The 20,215-nt window shown below is 40.7% G+C and overlaps 1 long non-coding RNA gene and 2 pseudogenes across 1 annotated transcript in view; 1 reads left to right on the forward strand and 2 right to left on the reverse strand.

The window, feature by feature from the left end:
- Positions 1-20,215, reverse strand: part of LOC130689171 (uncharacterized) — a 97,319-nt gene that overhangs the window by 69,853 nt on the left and 7,251 nt on the right. The gene's annotated exons all lie outside the window — the stretch shown is intronic.
- Positions 15,364-18,529, reverse strand: LOC130688537 (uncharacterized; annotated as a pseudogene).
- On the forward strand, positions 19,047-20,045 carry LOC130688536 (protein YIF1A-like; annotated as a pseudogene).

The raw sequence follows: 20,215 nt of genomic DNA on the forward strand, positions 1-20,215 counted from the left end.
GTCGTTGTTGCTGACGGAACGACATCAGATGCTATCTGTTGCGTTTCATAATTATCATTGGAATCATCTTCGGCAATTGGTGTGAGATTGAGGTGATTGTCAATTCCCAGCCTCGTTGTTTCTAACTCCACGGTGTCCGACACCATGTTTTCAATTTCCACTGTTTCGGGTTCCATATTTTCCACATCCGACGTAATCTGATGCGGATATAAATTTTTTTGGGGAAGCGTCAAGAAATTCATTGATGGGTAAAGTAGGGTCTCTACCGTGTAATAAGTATTAAGGGGTGTCCAGCGTAGAAGAATGGACAGAACTACGATAGGCAAATAAGACATATCCAGCAAATCTTCCCAATTTGCATGCTCTCCGTCTTTCTATTCTTTCCTCAACATTGTTGTTAATGTTCTATTAAACCTTCCGGTTTCTCCGTTACTAGCTGGATTATAAGCAGTCGTTAGCCGTTGATCAATTTTTAACTTTTTACAAAAGTAACGAAATAATTTCGACGTGAAATTGGTTCCGCGATCTGAAAGAATAGCTTTAGGCATACCGTGTCTAACTATTATTGTTTTGTACACACATTCTGCTGTGGTCTGCGCAGTCTGATCCTTTAAAGCAACCGCTTCTACCCATCGGCTAAAATAATCTGTGATAACTAAAATGTAACTGTTTCCATTGGGCGAAGCTGGTGTGATAGGGCCTAGAAAATCTATGCGTATAACTTGAAAAGGGGCCTTTGCAATTTCATGAGGATGGAATAATGCTCTGTAATTTGACGAAATTGTTGGCAATGCACACCTCACAAGCCTGACAATATTCTTTTGTGTCTTTCCTCATATTAGGCCAATAATAATGATTCTTTACTTTCAAATAGGTTTTGTAAAAGGCTAAGTGTCTACTCATCGGTGCATCATGTAGTTCTTTGAGCACTAGATGACGTAACGATGTAGGTAAGACCAACTGATGGTGAGTTTTGTTTCTTTTGCTATCAGAAGATGGCAGCACGTTCCGGTAAAGCGTACCGTCAATAACTTCAAAATAATCAATTTCTTTTACCCAATCTGGCTTAGATTGGAGCAAAGGTTCTTCAAGTTCACCGTTATCTAAATAATTTCGAATAGCTATGCAAAGGTCGTCTTCTAATTGTTTTTCACAAATTAATTTAATATTTCGTTCGGTTTGGATACTAGCTATTTTTAAGCGTGACAAGCAATCTGCGTTTTGGTGAATACGTCCCGGTCTGTATTTTAATTCATAATTTGTTGCGGCCAACAGTATAGCCCATCTTCCTAATCTCCCATTGTTATCTTTCTGATTTTTAAGCCATTGAAGTGGACGATGATCACTAATGATCTCAAAAGGTTGGTCTAAAAGGTAATGTCGAAAATGCTTAATCGCATCGATAACCGCAAGTGCCTCTTTTTCAGTCGTACTGTATTTAGCTTCTGCCTTCGTTAGCTGTCTACTGGAATACGCGATTGGGTGCTCGTGACCATTTTGAATTTGGGACAGTACCGCTCCAACGCCATAATCGCATGCATCGGTGAAAAGGAAAAATTTCTCGTTGAAATTGGGGTAAGCAAGCACTGGTGGAGTCACTAGAGATGTACGCAATGTTTCGAAAGCACTATTTTCTTCGTTTCCCAATTAAAAGGTTTTCTGCTAAGATCTTTATGGGTTAACCTGGTTAACGGTTTAGCGATTGATCCAAAATTTTTAATAAATCGTCTGTAGTACCCAGCTAGACCCAGAAATGATCTGACTTCATCTACCGAAGCAGGTGTTTTATAATTTACTATTTTCTCAATTTTACTCGGATCAGGTTTAATACCATCAGTCGAGATAACATGGCCTAAATAATTGACTGAACTTTTAATGAACTGGCATTTTTTAAGTTTTAATTTTAAATTGGCATTTTTCAATAACTCAAAGATTTCGCGAATATCGTTTAAGTGATCGTCAAAAGTGTCCGAAAAGATGATTACGTCATCCAAGTAAACTAACGCCTTACATCCCAAAACGTCTTTCAGTACATAATTCATTAGTCTTTGAAATGTCGCAGGTGCATTGCACAATCCAAATGCCATACGTTTAAATTCGTAAAGGTTATTTTCTACTACAAATGCTGTTTTTTTAAATAGCCGGTTCATCAACTTGAATTTGCCAATAACCTGAAGCTAAATCGAGAGTGGTGAAAAATTTCTTCCCATACAATTTGTTCAATGTTTCATCTATCCTCGGCATAGGGAATGAATCCTTTTTTGTAATACTATTTAATTTCCTATAGTCAACGCAAAATCTTACTTCTCCACCCTTTTTTTCCACTAAAACCACAGGTGAAGCCCATGGCGAATGTGAATATTGGATCACATTAGCATCCAACATTTCCTGTACTTTATCTTCCAATATTTTTCTTTGATTATTTGTAACTGGATAAGGGCGTTGTCGAATAGGGCCTCTTCCTTGTGTATCAATTGTATGTTTAATGAGATTAGTGTTCCCTAACTCTGAATCTTTTGTGGCGAACCAGTCGTGAAAGTCATTTAATAGTTTTGAGAGCGGAGCTTGAAATTCAGCTTCGACTTCTGAAATTAAAACGGGCTCACTTTTAATAGTAGGCTTTTCCTCTAACTTACTTAAAGCAATTTTCCCAATTACGTTATGAATAATCTCGATTACGCCTAATGTAGTGTTCCTAGGAAGTATGACTTGATTTAACGCATGATTCTCGACCATAATTTGATATTTCCCATCTTTAGCTACGTTTCCAATGAATTCCTCAATAAAAATACCGTTCGGCAAATCCTCTGCTGGGGTAAACATAAATGTAGTATTAAGGGGGACATACGGAAATGAACCTTTCATTTGCGTTGCAATTACTAGCGAAGTCTGACGAAATAACGTCGTCTTTTTGACCGTCGTAACTGCCATGTCTGGTACCCTAGAGGTGGCTGATCCCTGCTCATCCCTTGCTAAATAAATACTTCTGGCTTCTCCATCAAGCCGAAAACCGTGCTTCTGGATTGCATCCCATCCAAGGATACAGTCTTCAGAAACACCATTTGTAACTATAAACTCTTGTCTTAAAACTGACTCTCCGTATCGTACGGGCAATGTAACTCTTCCCAGCGTATGTAACTTTTTCTCCCCTACATCATACAAATCGAAATCAAGCTGACTGCAGATCGCTTGACCTCTCGGGGGTAACTTCTGAAATATTCTCTCGTGAATAATACTTTTAGACGCGCCTGTATCAAATAATGCTTGCAACGGTATCTGAAAAATTTTTAATGGAATTCTAGGGGTCGATTCATTTGTTATAGTTGTTAACTTTGCGACTTGTCGGGATTTTAATTGAGGCTTCCTATCAACTGACCCGAAGTTACAGTTGATATTTATTGGTTTCCCTGACGCTGAGGGGGACCTGGAATATTCGGCCTATCGGAGATCCTGAACTTGGGACAGTTATTCGATTTGTGTCCGATTTCACGACAAGAATAACAAATTGGAGGCTGTGCTTGTTCTAAATTGTGCCGTTGGAATTTACGGCATTCCGACTGTATATGCCCACGAAAACCGCAGAAATTGCAAGTTATTCCATTTTGAGCAGGCCTATTTCTCGAATCATTAAAAGGTCTTGAAAACGAGGGCGTGGACTGTGTAGGCCTATTGGAGAATCCCGCTTGTTGGTAAGAATTTGTGTTATTATTGGGCCGATTAGGAGAAGGTCTCCAATTTCTGTCTTGGCTGCCGCTATTGGTTAGGAACGAAACTTGTTTTTTATAAGGGTTGCCTGATGGAGAAGAAGAATAATCTTTCCTGTCCCTCTGGAACTGTTTTACTGCTTGCGTGAGTTCCTGCAGAACATCCCTAATGTCCTCCCTGTTTTCTTTCGGGCTCTCCGCATTTTTATTCCCCTGATTGATATTAACAACGACATTATTGACGATTTTCTTCTGGTCGATCAACATTTGCTTGAGTTCCGTCAAGTCCGAATGTTTCGTCTCACCCGACCCATCGATTGCTCTAACAAACTCATGCTTTTCCCGATCTGTCTCTAAAGCTTCCAAACGAACGGCATACACCCGCGTTGATGCAACAAGCTCGGTAAAGTCACGAAATTCCTTATAACGAACTTTAGCCTGCAATTTGGAATCCAACCCCTCGATGAATTTTTGCATAAGGATGATTGTGAACGATTTCTCGGCATACCCTTCTGGATACGCTTTCTTAAAAATCTCGTGCAAGCGGTGCGCATAGTCGACAATTTTTTCGCCTGGTTTACGTTTAGCCTTATTGAATTTTTTAATATATTGTTGCGGAATCGTCGACTAACCGACGATGTCAACGCATAGCTTCCGTCTCAAAGGAAACGGAGAGGGAATTGAGGAAGACTGAGTGAAGAGTTAGTTAGTTCTGAAGTAGTGTAGTGTGTAGTCTAGAAGCCCCAAAGTGTTCTCTAAACCGTAAGACTAAAACTATGTTATTATTGTTATACTATTCTTTTGTATTGTGAGTGTTCAGACCGTCCGGGTATCTATGTTGTTGGGACGGACGGTCTGGTGAATTATACTGTACAGATCGTCCGGGTATGTATGTTGCTGGTACGGGCGATCTGGATGTTGTTTATTGGTTGTACCTGGTTTTGGTACAGGAAAACCAAGAAAGACAGAGCAGGACGTCGGTCAAGACGTCCGACTAGGCTCGCTATTTGTGTTAGTACTTATATTCTAAGTAATACAGACAATCAATCGGACTGAAACGTAACAATATACATCGACGGTTTCATCTCCATGAAAGTGATCAAGTAACGCTTCTTTAATTGACGCATAATCAAACGGATGCTGCCTGATAATGTTTTGAAGTACTGAAAAAGCCTTATCTGTTATTTTAGCTCGCAGCATCTGTATAATCTTTTCTTCTGACCATAATGCCCCATCAACTATGCTTTCAAAAGATTCTACCCAAGAGTCAAAGCGAGAAATTGGACTTCCCGAAAAGGAAGGAAGCAATTGTAGGCGCGAAAAAGTGTGTTGGTTTGTTTGAAAATCATTTAAGTCGTTGACTGTGGCTGCGCGTGAAGGAGGACAAGATTCGGCCATGTTGGGATCAAATATGGGAGGATTCAACGTCTTTCTGCGTGAATTCGGAGGGTGTCCCGAAATGCTGTTCTTAATTGTCTCAGTTGCGCTATCAGATCTTCCTGCCGACTGGATTGCAGGGCTTGAGGAGGGTGTTGAGTGCGTGACTGGCTGGAAGGCCGGTCTCTTTGGCGTGTTCGCCTTCTCCTCGGAATGCGTTCCGACCGTGGTGATTCCTGCGGACTTGGCGTGGTTTGTTGTCCTTCCTGGGTCCTCGGAATGGATGACAGCAACTCTCTCAATTCGTTGGTAGCCGGAACGAGTGTTTCCCTGATTTCCTTCGTTATTCGTTGTCCGTCCGGTTGCACCGATGTCCGGAAGTTGTTGAATTTGGCCTGAAGCGATGTCAGCTCCGGTAATAATCCCACCAAACTGCTTATTGACTGAAGTTTTCTTAGGTAAGGGACCAGGTGGAGGATGTCCTTGAGGAACTTCAGCTGGTAATCCCTCAGGGTGTCCTTTAAGTAGGTTGAGAACTGCACTGTCTCGATTGTGAGAAGGCAATATGTCCTGTCCTCTAGGTTGTTGAGCAAGCGTTCCTTGGGTGCAAAGTTGAACAGGTTTTTGCCCTTCGCCGGCGTGAACGTCAGCAACTCGACGATGTTGTAAGTCTGTCCTAGTAGGTATATCGTAAACTCCCTCGCATAGGTTGTGAAGATTGCTGTCAGCGTGGCCACTTGATGCTCCTCCAGCTGTGCCGATGTCCTGGTTTGTCCACTTGCTATCGTTTCCAGAATTGCTCCCAAGGCTTTCAGGAGTGTCTTCGGGTTTTTCAAATCCGTTGTCAAGTTGGCTTGGTATTGGTACCGCAGCCGGATTGTTTGCATCAACGATCGGAGTTGTTCCCAAATTAACGGACTGGTTGACTGGAATTCCAATTTCCTCTCCTTGAGGTACTTGAGCGTTAAAAGAGTGCTCGAGAGAAAACTAGTCTTTGATGTGTTTTCCTCAGGTGATTTTATGGGAGAAAAACGAGAAGCTAACCGTGCATAAACAGACGGTGCGGGCCGAGTAGGTGTAACGGAAGCTTTAAGACGGCCCCAAATTTTCTTAGTGGGAGTTTTAACTAATGGGGCTACGGCCTCATACGCGGTGTTAGACCTCAATTTCTTCAACTGGGTGTTATCTGTCTGTACTCTAGGAGTTAATACGGGAGAAGTAGATTGCTTAATGGCGTCTGTTTCCTTATCTGAAGCTTGACTGCCTTGAGATGTATGCTGAACGGTCTCGGTAGAAGCTGACAATTTTTCAAAACTAATCAATTTAGCAATCGTTTCGTCATTGATTTCTGAACAGGTTTGGTTTTATTTTGCCAGAATTCTTAATGTTTTGAAGTAGTCGTTGGTGCAGTCCGGTTTCTGCGAATGATCTTACGTATTGAGGTACATCTTTTCCTGTAACCTAAAGCAAACCCAATAGATATTTTTAAATCATAAAGTACAGTTTCGAGAAATGGCTTACCTGGAGGACGACTATCAAAATTGTTAAAGCGTTCCCCACAAACGATGCCCTTAAACAGTTTTATACTATTCTGGATACTATTGCCCACCTTCACGTAGAATACCCACAACTTTTCAGTTGTGATGGATAAAATGGAATGGATGGATTTGACTATCATCAGAAAAGGGTAATACTGGGTTTTTGAATGAACACAGTGACTTTTGTTTTATCTGACCACTGTTCTCCAATTGTAGAACAGCTGAAATTGATAAACTTACCTAAATAGAAAAATGAAAACCAGCATATCATGAATTTAACACAATGTAGATTCCGATACCACTTACCATTTCTCTTTAATACTTAACAGAGAGGTTGGAGCAAAGATTGTATTCACTTATCAACAGCTCCAGTGAAACGAATTAATTTCGAAAACGAAATTACGAACAGGGGTTGAAAGTGGCCCGAGGTTTCACATAAAATTTTGCATTAACAGAGAGGTCAGCTGTGACCGACCGTATGCGCCTGTAATTTTTAAAACAACGTGAATTATGGAGTACAAACGTAAATTTTGGAGTACAAAAGTGAAAATGGAGTCCAATGAGCATTAAGCTAATGGATGGATGTTGCCAAATTGGCCGTAATTTTATAAAAATTGACAAGTATCTTCTCCAGAGTCGTAAAGAATATGGTAGATGATCTCCATGTTAAAAGTCCCATAAGGAATTTCTGGAAAGTGTCCCCGAGTTTGACGATTTCTCCCAGCCACCCTCCAACCACCCCACCCGCTTGAGAGCCAATGAAAACCGGTCCCCGTGCAAAAAACCCTGCCACCTACGTACTAAATGTTTAACTGAATAATGAAATTCTCATTCCGCCATTGTAAAAACCCAGAAAGCACATTGTTTCCAAATAAGGTAGGGGGCTGTGTGAGTAAAATGCCCAAGAAAAACAGGAAAAAGATGCATTTTTCCTCATTGTAATTCTAATTACAATAAGGAAAATGAATTTCAAGTTACTTTTTTCCAACCACCAACAGACTCGTTAGAAATCTGGAAAAGTATCATTGGTAAATCTCAATTGACTTGCCGTTCAACTGTCTGTTGTAAACACTTTCACGAAGCTGACATCATCAAGGGAAGAATCGTTCAAGATAAATTTTACCCTTACCCAAGATGGAGACTGAGGAAGGGTGCTGTGCCCATAAAACAAGGTAAATATTGTCCTGATAAATATGTGAACTGGAATGATTTTATATTCATTGTTCATTCATGTGTTAAATAGGAAACACCGATGAAGTCGCACCAAGTGAAATTCCAAATTTGATGGAAAAGACAGGTATGTAAAATGTATAGTATTATGTGTCTTATTCAAATCATTACACTCAATCTTCATTTATATTCACAGATGACAAGAACAAGAAGCCGAGTCAACATAATGGATTCCCTCTTCGAAGGATTCTTTCAACAGTCAACGCACTGAATTCAACTAACAAGACAGTTAATAATGTCTTTGACTCCCAAAGCTGTGTTTTTCCTACATCATTGTGTAAAGTTCGAAATAGATCCGTTCCTTACTTATAATTATTAGATAGCGATGATGAATTGTATTGTTGCACTGTGTTCGGGTAGTTTACAAAGACCAAATTGACAATTGACGAAAGGAGACTTACTGAGATAGACTGACTGAGATGACACTTAAAAGAAGACTCGCTGTGATGACAACTGAAAGTGGACTGCACTGAAGAATTAATAAAAGTGGACTGCTTGAAAGCTAAAAGTGGACTGCTTGAAAGCTGAAAGTGGACTGCTTGTGATGACACTTGAAATTGGACTGACTGTGATGACACTTGAAATTGGACTGACTCACAATCTGGAAAAAGGGCAACATTTATACGGAGAAGCAAGGTCGTTTAGGATTAAGTGTCCCAACGGGAATAAATATTCTGCGTATAAATGTAACACCTATGTGAAGAAGTGACAAGTTTGAAGGCCAGAGCCATCGGCAGATGACCTGTTGGCGGAAGAGGGGGGAAAGGGTTGCAAGCGTGGGAAATTTAAAGAGTACAGTGCGGCTCCACTTGTCGGACCACCCTGTGCAGTGGTCCGAAAAGCGGCTCGACAGCGGTCAGCGCCATCTCGTCGCGCTCATTCGTAAAATTTTCTAATACTCTGCTCGTATTGACTGGTTCTGTACTCATTTAACTAGATAAGCTTTATAATAAATTGAATTAACTTACAAGAACGAGTAATAGTATATAATCTAAGTTTATTAGCTGTGTCGCAAAATTCTAGTTACCGAACAATTTACAGATCAAGTAAAAATACCTTTGAAATGTACGCTACGTTTGATTGTATAAAACGTGAAAAAAAATCTACATTTAAAACATTTAGTTTGAACACACTTGAAACATAAGCGAAGTAACGTAACAGAATAACGTAAAATTGTTTAAAGAAAAATTAAGCTTATCAACGCTTACAAATAATAAATTAATATTAAACATACGCATTAACTTACGACAAATGTTCTTTAATTTTGGAAACTAGGTCATATAATGTAGGATCGGATATCCTAGCATCGACGGCAGCGCATACATATTTAAGCAGCTTCTCTTTCAAGAGTGCTTCATGAGCTAGATTGTTAGGACTAGAACTAGTAGCAACGCTCTCGCAAACGTCCATCAGTGAAATTTCGTTTGACTGGCTCGAAGAGGATGCCGAATCACATTGCTGTGAAATTTCATTTGAAAGTTCGTAATCTTCTGCCGCAATAACTGCCGGATGTGTTTCAAAATCAAGCCAGCGTTGAATTTGAATAGCACAATCATCTGTCTTCGCCTTCTCTATTATATCGGCTAGCTCAGTATTTTTTTTTTCAGATGTAATTTGCAAGGAGAGTAACAAGTCGCATAAGAAGTCAGAAGTGTTACCAACAACATCTAGAGGTCTGGTTTCGCTTAACCTGGTGAACTGCTCATGTGGTAGTATTTTCGAATGCCTCCAGCAATTGAATATTGTGGTGTTTGAAACCAAATCCCAGCAAGATTTGATTAATTGGCAAGCATCCAATACAGTTGCAGAGCAGCCATATCGCAAACCCTTCCTACCTCTTTTTGCTAAACTTGCTGCTTCCTGCAAAGCTGTATGATTGTCATAAGCCTCAACCAATTTGATTATTAACTCCTTCCTGTAGAGTGACTTTAGAGAAGCTATAATACCTTGATCAAGAGGCTGGTAGACCGAAGTGACATTTGGAGGAAGGAAAAAAAATCTGAACTTGGTCTAATGGATCGACACAAGTTTTGTCATGACCAGCACAATTGTCCATTACAATAGCTACTGGCTCCGTAGTCCACTGTCTCACAACGGGTAAAAATACATCTAAAAACCAAAATCTGAAAAGTTCCCTGTCCATCCAAGCATTAGCCTGACCTTTATATGGAATCGGCGGAAGACTGTCTCTAAAACAGTGAGGTGATTTTGAGGAACCTATCACAAATGGTGGGATTTTACAACATCCGGTGGCATTCACACAAAGCATCACAGTTATTCTATCTTTGGCTTTCAGCTCTTTGGTTCCTCTTATAATACGGCGATTTTCATCTGGGGAAATATAACTACGAAACGGTAGCGCACGATAGTAGCTAGCTGTTTCGTCACAATTAAATATATTCTCAGGTTTATACTTACCTAGTTTGTCACGTAAGACCTGGATTTCCTGCTCTACTTGTGCAATATCCACATCGCCTGCTTCACCTACAAGGCGCACGCTATTTCCAATGTCGAAGCGTTTTTTCCAGTTACGGAACCAGCCATTTGAAGCGTTAAACTTATCCAATCCTAGTCGGTTTGCTTCATGTAAAGCGCGAGCTAAAATAATACTGCGGGATACGGGCAATGGTTTGCGACGCTTTGTTGGATTGCGCATCTCCCTAAACCATTGAAAAACTGCATCATCTAACTCGGGATGATGAGCAGTGTTAGCCAAATGCTTGGCACTCAAATTAAAAAAAAATTTTTTTCACTGAAACTTTTCACTTCAGTTCGCCTTGCACTAATACGATGAATCTGCGAGCGGGAAACACTGAACATTTTCGCCACAGCACGCTCACTCAATCCTTTTTCTAGCTGCTCTACCACTTCAAGTTTTTCTTTTAGCGTCAAAACATCCCTATTTTTTCTTCCATTTGAATTTGCCACATTCCGTGAATTTGAATTGGTACTTAACACCGGCGTGCGCACTGTTTTTTCCATATTGCAGCTAAACTAAAATGGATCTTTCCTGAATAAAAGCTAAGAAGAAACTGAGGGAAACTTTTGACTCATCATAGCAGGCTGGCGTACCTGACTCATCGTAACAAGCTGGCATCGGACTCATCTTAACAAGCTGATAACTACAGCCTTCCGCTGAAATTTAAACCCCCTGAAAATGAAGGGACATCTTCATACAGACCACACTTCGCGCGCCCCGGTTCTAAAAAATGCTTCATTAAATCCACACTAGTGGCGCTCAATCGCCAACTCAGTGTGCGAGTCTGACCTCGGTCCGATAACCGGTTTGGTCCGATAAGTGGGTGGTCCGATAAGTGGAGCCGCACTGTACGGTTGGCCGTTCCTTACAATTGAATACTGGTCGAACTTCAACAAAATTAATCACAGTTTGTGTTTTGTTTCAATCTGTACATGCAATCATCATTTTTATTCACAGATGTCAATTACACAGACAGTGAAGCACAAGTTACAGAATGCAAACGTCGATAATTTTGAGGAAGTTCGCCAGTTAGTGTCATACAACAAATGTTGGGCTGACCAATTTAAAGATTGCGAACGAAAGGTTTCAACTATCCAGGCTTTGCTAAAGGACGAGTTATTTGAAGAATTGTCGATAAGATATGTTGATGAATTGCCAAAAGATCAATTTTGTGATGCGACTAAGAACAAAATAATATACGACTTGGCCGGTTATGTAATGCACACTCGGGAACAATTAACGGTTTGTAAAGAATGTCACGCATCAGCCATTAGTGATGAGGAAAATTTACCGGATGACTTTATTGCCAAAGATTATACCGCTTTCCGCTCAAGGGGCGGCCTGTGTTTTGTTACTATTCCCGTTTATGAAACCATTCGCGAAGTTGAAAAAGTGGTATCGTTTCACTTTGATGATGACAATCACTATTTAGTGCGGGACAGCTATGATATTTTTATGTCTAAAATTAAGTTACTATCCCTCCGTCCATTCTTCTGTGATTCCCATCGGCAAGAGTCATTCCCATTTTTCATTATGGAATATGTAAATGTAAGATATCATTTGGAGGCAAAACGATTTAAAGATAGAATCCTGTCAAAAGATGATAGTAATGTAAAAACAAAATTCAAGTTGGCCAAACTCGGTTAGTTTAATACAAAATAGAAAACAAGCTGTTGCATGTTTTAAAAGTTCCCGTTAACCATCTACGATACGAATATTCAATATCTTGTATGTTTGGACTTCGTTCTTTTTTGCTGGTTAATCATGTACAGTTCACATTTCTGCCACTAGAGGCAGTGTTTTTTGCACGGCACATCGTGTGTCTTGGGGACCCTGCCTTATGGGAAGTTATAACATGGAGATGATGTACCATCTCCTCTATGACTCTGATCTTCTCACTGTTCCGCATCCATCCCTGTTTGAAATTTAAACCTAATTTAAAGGAGAAAAACAATCGCCATCAATCAAAACAGATAAAATGAAGTTGAACAACACTGTTTATCACTGTAGAAATGCCTAATGGAAAACCCTTAGTGTTAACTTTATGAAAAAAATTGAATAGGCCTGAACTAAATACAAAAGTGTCCATAAATAAAAAATTAATTATAATAAATAAATCAAAAAACAAACAAACCCGAAAAGAAATGCCAGCGGCCAAATTGCTGGGTTTCACAACGCACCAAGAGGCCATTACATATCTGGAAGTACGTTTCCTCACGCAGTCAAGTATCCCTCTAGTCAAGGAAAAGGGAAATCTCCTAATAGGTGTCAAAATAGCCTTGAGTTACAAAGACGAAGACAACGCCACATGCACTAAAGAGAGAAAGAAAACGAAAAAATCAATTACAATAGGCTGATTACTTTCAACCAAACTAATTTTCCAGTTGGAACAATACCAAAATTTCCTCTTCTGAAAAGCGATCCGCTTTCATTCATACGTGAAATGGAGAGATGAGCGGTTATTTCACTCTCTCTTTTCGAAAATAGCAGTGTATTAGTCAACACAAAAAAAACAAGAATTTTTAGAAATTTGCGAGTAAATATAAAAACAACGATCGGCTATTTGGCGGTTTGCATAATCTGATTGCAAATGTAAGCTGTTTCGTCCAACAGCATGTCGAGTATGGCATCGGCTGTTTGGTGTTTAACTTGTACTTCTTCGCTCGAGAAATCCGTCCACAATTTTTCTTCCACTTGCAGCTCGCGTACGAGAATCTCGTCCACTCGATCGCGCTTCTTTTGCGACCATCGAGCCAGTTGACTTTCGCGCAGCAAACGCGGCTGGTAATTCATTTGAACCAGGACGGCGCTTTCGACGGCCTCTACGAGCTCCGCGCGCGACCGGATCGGTCTGCCGCCCATAAATTTCTGATTCAACATAAACGTGGCTCGTTTTCTCGACTCGGTCAAGTGGAGACGTGACAAATCGGCCAGGAGGGACAAAAATGCCCGGCAATTCACTTGGCATTCGGCGGGCTGATCGGTTTGTAACGGATGATCGGACGTGAGCAATTCATCGGGGATGTTCACATCTGGCTCTGTATCGTGATCGAGCAGGTATTCGGTGAAACGTCGGCAATATCGGGCTACATCTTCCTTGGATTTCGGAATGATTTGCTTATTTTCAGCCACGACTGGAGAGCGTATCTTCTGCTAACTGAGCGCCTGGCCCGGCGGGGTGTAAGGGGCCGAGGGTTTGTTGGGTATCTCCCGGAGGTAGAGAAACGATCCGGAGCTCAATCGCTGAATTTCCTGCTCAATCCGTTTCTGTTTGCGCTCCAACGCCTCAGCCTCTTGAATCACTTTATTTAATACTTTGACTTCGGGATGAAGCAGCGATCAGCAGCGAAGTGCGAATGGCTTTCTTCACAACCGTAGTATCACTTTCCATCTTCCATTTCCGGCAGAGGCAAATATTATTGCTTGGTATCTTTTACGGGTATGCTGGCAATAGTTGTTAATGAAATCTGAATTGAAAATAAACACTCAAATCAAGTGAAAACCGACAAAGATGTAGCCCAGATTAGCACGTTCATTTCACTCACTCTAGATTAACAGTTGCTCAATTTAATTTTAGCCAATTTGATTTTTTCCCTACTATTATGGCATCACCACATCGATCCTAGTTTTTCTTCGTTGATTCTTTCTGCGAATTGCGAATCCTGAACGGTTGTCTTCTCGAGATTCCAGCTTCTTTGGTGGCTGAGTTTGTGATTCTACGAACGCTGGTAATCACACCATTATATACATACACATACACGAAAGAAAAAAAAACTTACGGCATATTTCATGCTGCTCTTTCCTTTACTTTCCTCTTCGTTCGCAAAATTGTGTTCAATTATGTCGAGGCGATTACTTATACTTGGGTTGGATTGTTCTTCGGTTAACAATGAAATGAGGAATGCAAGGACGTTGACATAAGCTGAAGGTAAGAAAGAAAAAAAAACCTTATTAATAAAAATTGAAAATGAGAGAGCAGTGATATGTTACATTTATTTGTTTCATCCGAAAGGGCTGCTGGTTGAAAAATGAGAAGTCGAAACCAGTCAAACAGGTTCAATAATGATCCATCGTTTGACGTAGGTGGCAATGGAGCCCTGCAGTACAATCGTAGGCAATCACAAGCCATTCCATGGGATGCGCTCGTTTCTTTGGATTTGTCACATAACCTAATAAAACTCAAAAATCAAATGGAAAACTTTGCGTGAACAAACAAGAAAATAAAATAAAATAATACTGGGCTATAAGAACATTGAGATCTTCAAGCAGGCCGGAACTGGATTCTTTGTGAGCCCTTCCATATTCAGTAACGACTGTACTGTTGGGCGATTCCTCAGAATTTAATTCCAACTGAAGCCACTTTATCCAAGCAAGAAATCCTTGATTGGAGTTCTGAATTTTTTGACAGTCTTTGAAAAGTTGTTCATGGATGCCAGAAGATTTATCTGGTAACAATGGTTCGGCAGGCGCGTTGTGCTCATTCTGACTCTCAAATTGGTATCGGTTAGTATCCGATACAGGAAAGCCACATTTTGGGCACCACTGTCGTTCCCTTCTGCAGGTAGAAAACAACAATAAACATTAATTTAAAAAATTGTATAACGTAAAAAATTTTGGCTAGTCTCCAATCAATGAAATTAACGATGAATGTTTATTGCGAAAGGGGGTCGCATTAATCATTGTTGCAAATGAAGGTAGATTGTGAATGCCTAGTGTTTCGGAACAACAGAGGTACAGGCATGTGCGTTCCTTTTAACTATGAAAATACAAGAATTTAACAATTTTTTTGTTTGTTTACTGTTTGCGTAGCTGGTTTGGTTGGGGTGAACATGGCAGAAGCACAGCTGCACCATCACTTCCGCTGGCCGTAGAGTCCAGTTTGCGGCGCTTTTCTGGTACCGGGTGCGATTCTTCCCTCGTTGGACGCTGTTCGCTTGGTGGAACATCAAGTTGTAACGTCGGCGGGCAAGCTTCTTTGTCGTCTTCAGTGGGAAAATTTGCGGAGATAGGCGAGGAAGTGAAGAACGAAACCACCTCCTAGCCATCAGAAGACCGTGAATTGATTGTACGGTTTTGTAGCTCATGATCTCCCGATAACAATTCAGCTGTATCAAGCTGTGATACGTCACCGCTACTATCGCCCTCCGACTGATACGGAGATAGAGAAAAGCTAACTAATGAAGGCGAGGACGGAAGCAGAGGGTCTGGATCGGAATAACATGTAGCAAAGTCGGGGAAGCTTGTGAATGGTGTTAAATGGATGTCACCAATGGAACGTGCTAAATCGTTGGGGTCATCATGCAAAGACAAGAGGGAGTTGAAAGTACTTGATGAAGGCTTTTCTTGCTCTTGCACGGTGACCCTGTCCTCGGTACCATTTCCTTTGGGACTACAAATTCGAGGTGTACTACAGGAAACCTCGTTATTCCTTTCTTCAAGAATGTTTTCAGTAAAGTCTTTTAATTCCATCACATTTTCGATGGGATGAGTAATTCCCTGCAAAGAAAAAAAGGAACAACAAGAAAAACATTATCTCTTCTTTGGTTCTCGTCGAAAAACTAATAACTTTAATATCACTTCACCTCCACAGAATATTGTTGTTTTGTTTTGTTTGTTGTCGCATTTTCTGCAGCCAAATGGGATTCCTCGCTATGGGAACCACAAAAGGATATGTTATTTCCCGAAGCCTTGGAACGCTCGTTACTTTTGCCGGGGATCGAAATTCTTGTCAGAACGACTCGGGGTTGCATATCCAGTGTGCTGAGCATGGGAGCAAAGTGGCTCGGATCGTTTCCATATGCAGATCCTGAACACTCCTGCTCGCTTTTCCTAGGTGCTTCTGCCGAAACGCGAATAGCAGATTGACTAGCTCCTGGCGTTACACAAAGAGTTTGCCATAGTTCCATATTTTCAGGTTTCAATCGGATTTCACGTAGTCTTTTAACCAAAGAGCGTGCTTCTTGAAGCAATCTGGCATTCCTGAGCTAAAAAATGTAAAAGATATAATAATTAGATTCTCTCCTTATTACAAAGAATTTTAATGGTGTACCCCAATTTTATAACAAACCTTTCTGGTTTTGATTCTCGCAGACCGCTTCACACCTCCTGATTTCATGTTGATTTCAGGAGTCACGTTGCCTTCCTGTGAGCCGACATCACTATTTACAGCAGTGGAGGATGCGGCTGACTCGGTTGCATGACGCATTCGAATCCTTCTCTTTGTGACGGCTTTTTGCTTTGATCGGGCACGTGTAAAAGACCTAGACTTGAGGGACTTCTTTCTTGCCAGTACTCCCTTTTTAGTACGAGATTGCTGCTTTCGTTTCAGTTTTCGTTTGCAACGGGTATTTTTTCTGAATCGCACCAGTGATTCTAGACACTTTTCGTATCCCTTTTCAATGCCCCAATTCACCTCGCGTTCCTGCCGAGGCATGTCTTTGAACTGATTGTAGTCGACTTTAAGAAAAAGCAGTTCTTTCGTAACGGATCGCATATTCCCCTGATCAACCATGTACCGCCGACAGAGGGGTTCCAATTCTTTCCATCCATTTTTCCAGGTTAGAACGTCCCATCGAACACTGTGCACTGGCGAGGTCACGGATAACAGGTTCGGAAAGACCCAAAGCAATGGCATCCGAATAAGAATAGGGCAATTGGGTTTCCTTCTCTAGGCGCAAGTTGCTTGCGATTTCAGTTTCCCTTTCAACTATTCCGCTAGGGCTCTTTGTTAAAGTAGAGGATTCCGACTTTTCCTTGGCGATTTGTTCACGTACCAGCTCTAACAGGTTATCGAAGCGCTCCTTCGTGGGGTGAAGTGAGAAAGCTGTCAAAGCAATTTCTCTGCAGATCCTCAGGTTGGCACGAACGAACTCGGCTAATTTGGAAAATGCTGTAGCTAAACCAATCTCTGCAATTTTGATTTCTTCTCCGTTTTGATTTAACTTTTGGCTTTCGAGGTTGTTGAGATCAGCAGCCACCGCTTCGATGTAAAGATCGACAGCAAATGCTTTGAAATCACCTGGAAACTGAAAATTCGCATGTTGTCATACGAGGATAAAAATCTGAGAATTACATGTCATGGCCTGCACAGTAATATTCACTTGAACTAATTACCGCATTAGACAGAGTTGCGCCGAGAACATACAAATGAGCCGGTGTCACAATCTTCTTCAGTTGATCGTTGTTTATCAACTTGTGCAATGTAGTTGTAATGTCTTGATTGGATTTCCGATGCATTATTTGCAGATCACAAATTGGATAGCTAATAGCGAGAGGTTGTTTGGTGGTGGGCATAAGATCAAGGCGGTGCTGAGTAGACACCGACTAGCAAACTCAGCAGTCTCTTTACCATGCACTCTCCAGATTCGGTTAATACCACTATTTTCTTTGCTTTTTCTGAAACTTTCCGCCGTCCTCCTAATAAGCCGATTCACTAAGTCGTAGCCTTCCGAAAAATGGCGTTCTAACATAAAAACAAAATCATCTGTTTCGTTGCAGATGTAAAGAAGAGAAACGTGTAAATCTAGCCAAAGCTGCTGGCAAACCAATGAGCAGACAGGCTCCAGCAGGCATCGCGAGTCCTGGAAACTTTTTCTACAAAAGGTAACTAACGTCAGTGCAAGGTCTTTATACTTATCTTCCCAGCACAACCTGTCTAGGCGAGAAGTTAATAAAATCGGCATCTCAGTTAGGAAACAATCGCGACCTGTTACATAAAACGTGTTAATAAAGGGACAAAGTAACTGATTTACAAAATCTCACCTTCAAACTCGCTGATGGGTAAGTCATTGATAATTTTGATTACCACCGGGTGGTTCCAAGGGTCGGTCACAACACATAATGCATGTTGGCACAGTGGCAAGAATGTGTATTGAAGAAATACACCACTTCATTTTGAAGGGTGACCTTTAAATGGGTTTTGCTGACAGATTTCAGTTTTGCCATTCAGATTGTAAAACAAGCATAATAGTATCCCTAAAATAAAAGAATTACATAAGGAATGAAATGAGTAATAATACTTGTTTTACCTGTACAAATAAAGAATTGTAGGTGAAGACTGATCATCCAAGAAAGCTATTGTCTCCCAAGCAGTGCTGAGTGCATCAATTTTTTCCTTATAAGTTTTTCCCGATTGTTAAGACACGATTTCAGGCCCTACATCAATCAACCCAAAGACAAAAAAAGATTAATACCATGGGCATCAATACACATATGATGCGTTTTGTAGCCCCGCGGTCGCGATAAGAATATTGCACCCAGCTTGAAGATTTGACCGCTGATGGCTCGTGACATTTCCTCCATATATAATAACAGACTTTAAAACCGAGTTGTTGGAGAATTTACACGCCTCGCGGTGAATTTGAATGGCCAATTCACGAATAGGTGCGACAATTACAACTTCTGGCTTTTGTCCCATGGCATGAGACGCACCAGCAACACATTGTTCTAACAATATGTTCATAACCGGTAACAAGTACGCCGCCTACATGGAAAAATGTAAAATTTTAGATGACTTAGTCAACGAATATCACAGACTTTTTTTTTTTAGGTTCTTTCTGCAGGCTGAGCCGGCGTTGCCGGGTGTCGCAGAAAATTTGGGCTAATGCCCAATATCACCACCAGGGTCTGCTCCTAGTTGTGGGTCTGTGTAGCGTCGTTTTGTCCATGTTGTTGCATTTTGACTGTATGTACAGAAGGACGGAGTCTGTCGCGGGGAATATGGAAACGGATTATCTTCAAAGTGTAATGGGGCAAGACATAGACGTGTTAGATCGGGAGTTTAATAGGTGTGTTTTCACGCCCGAGTGAAAGTGTATTTTTCAGTGGACACAGATTACGTCGCAATGAAATTGTCTCTTCTTCTTTTCCCTTTCATGCATAAGGTAAGCTTTGCTAAAATAGTACAATTGTTGTACATAAATTGGACATTAATAACATAATTCATTCTCATTGTATTTAGGACTGGTCGGTCATTTACTATCCGGACGAACCAGTCCAGCCTCGATATGAACTGAATGCACCCGACCTCTACATACCTGCAATAGCTTTTCTCACATATTTGTTCATCAGCAGAATAGCACTTGGCATTCAAGATCGTTTCAGTGCTGAAGAATTAGGCAATCTGGCCAACACAACATTAATCTGCTTGCTTGTTGAAGTTTTCGTCCTTAGGATGACACTGGACAATATGAATATTGAAACAAAACTTAATTCATTCGACTTCCTGGCATTTGCATTCTACAAATATGTCGGGTAACAATTAATGAGTGATATTTACATGTGGATAATTATTGTTTATATATATATATCTTTTTTTGTTTCAGAATGAATGTTGCTGTCTTAATTAGCTTCATTAAGCCATTAGCTTATCATGTAGCTCTCGTTTATGTTAGTGCAGCCACCGTGGTCTTCCTAGTAAGTCAAATTGAAACCCAAAAACTATCTAAAGAAAAAATCTACAGTAAACATCGTTTTTTATTGTTATTAGATTCGTTCCCTGAAGTTTCATTTATGGCGAGACTTATCGCCTGACGCGTTCGCTGAAAACAATGCTAGTGTCAGCGTGGAGGGCTCCGAACGCCGGATCCACTTTTTGAATTTGATGGGAGTGTTCCAGCCGCTTATGATGTGGTGGCTAACTCGACAACTTGCACGACCATGGATCATGTGACAGAGAACGAAAAAACGTTAACACTAAGGGCTTTCCATTAGGCATTTCTAAAGTGGTAAACAGTGTTGTTCAACTTCATTTTATCTGTTTTGATTGATGGTGATTGTTTTTCATCATTTGTTTTTCTAAGGACAAAAACTTCAACAAGCAAGCAGATTAATGTTGTGTTGGCCAGATTGCCTAATTCTTCAGCACTGAAACGATCTTGAATGCCAAG

Source organism: Daphnia carinata, chromosome 9 (genome assembly GCF_022539665.2).
Source record: "Daphnia carinata strain CSIRO-1 chromosome 9, CSIRO_AGI_Dcar_HiC_V3, whole genome shotgun sequence".
NCBI lineage: Eukaryota > Metazoa > Arthropoda > Branchiopoda > Diplostraca > Daphniidae > Daphnia > Daphnia carinata.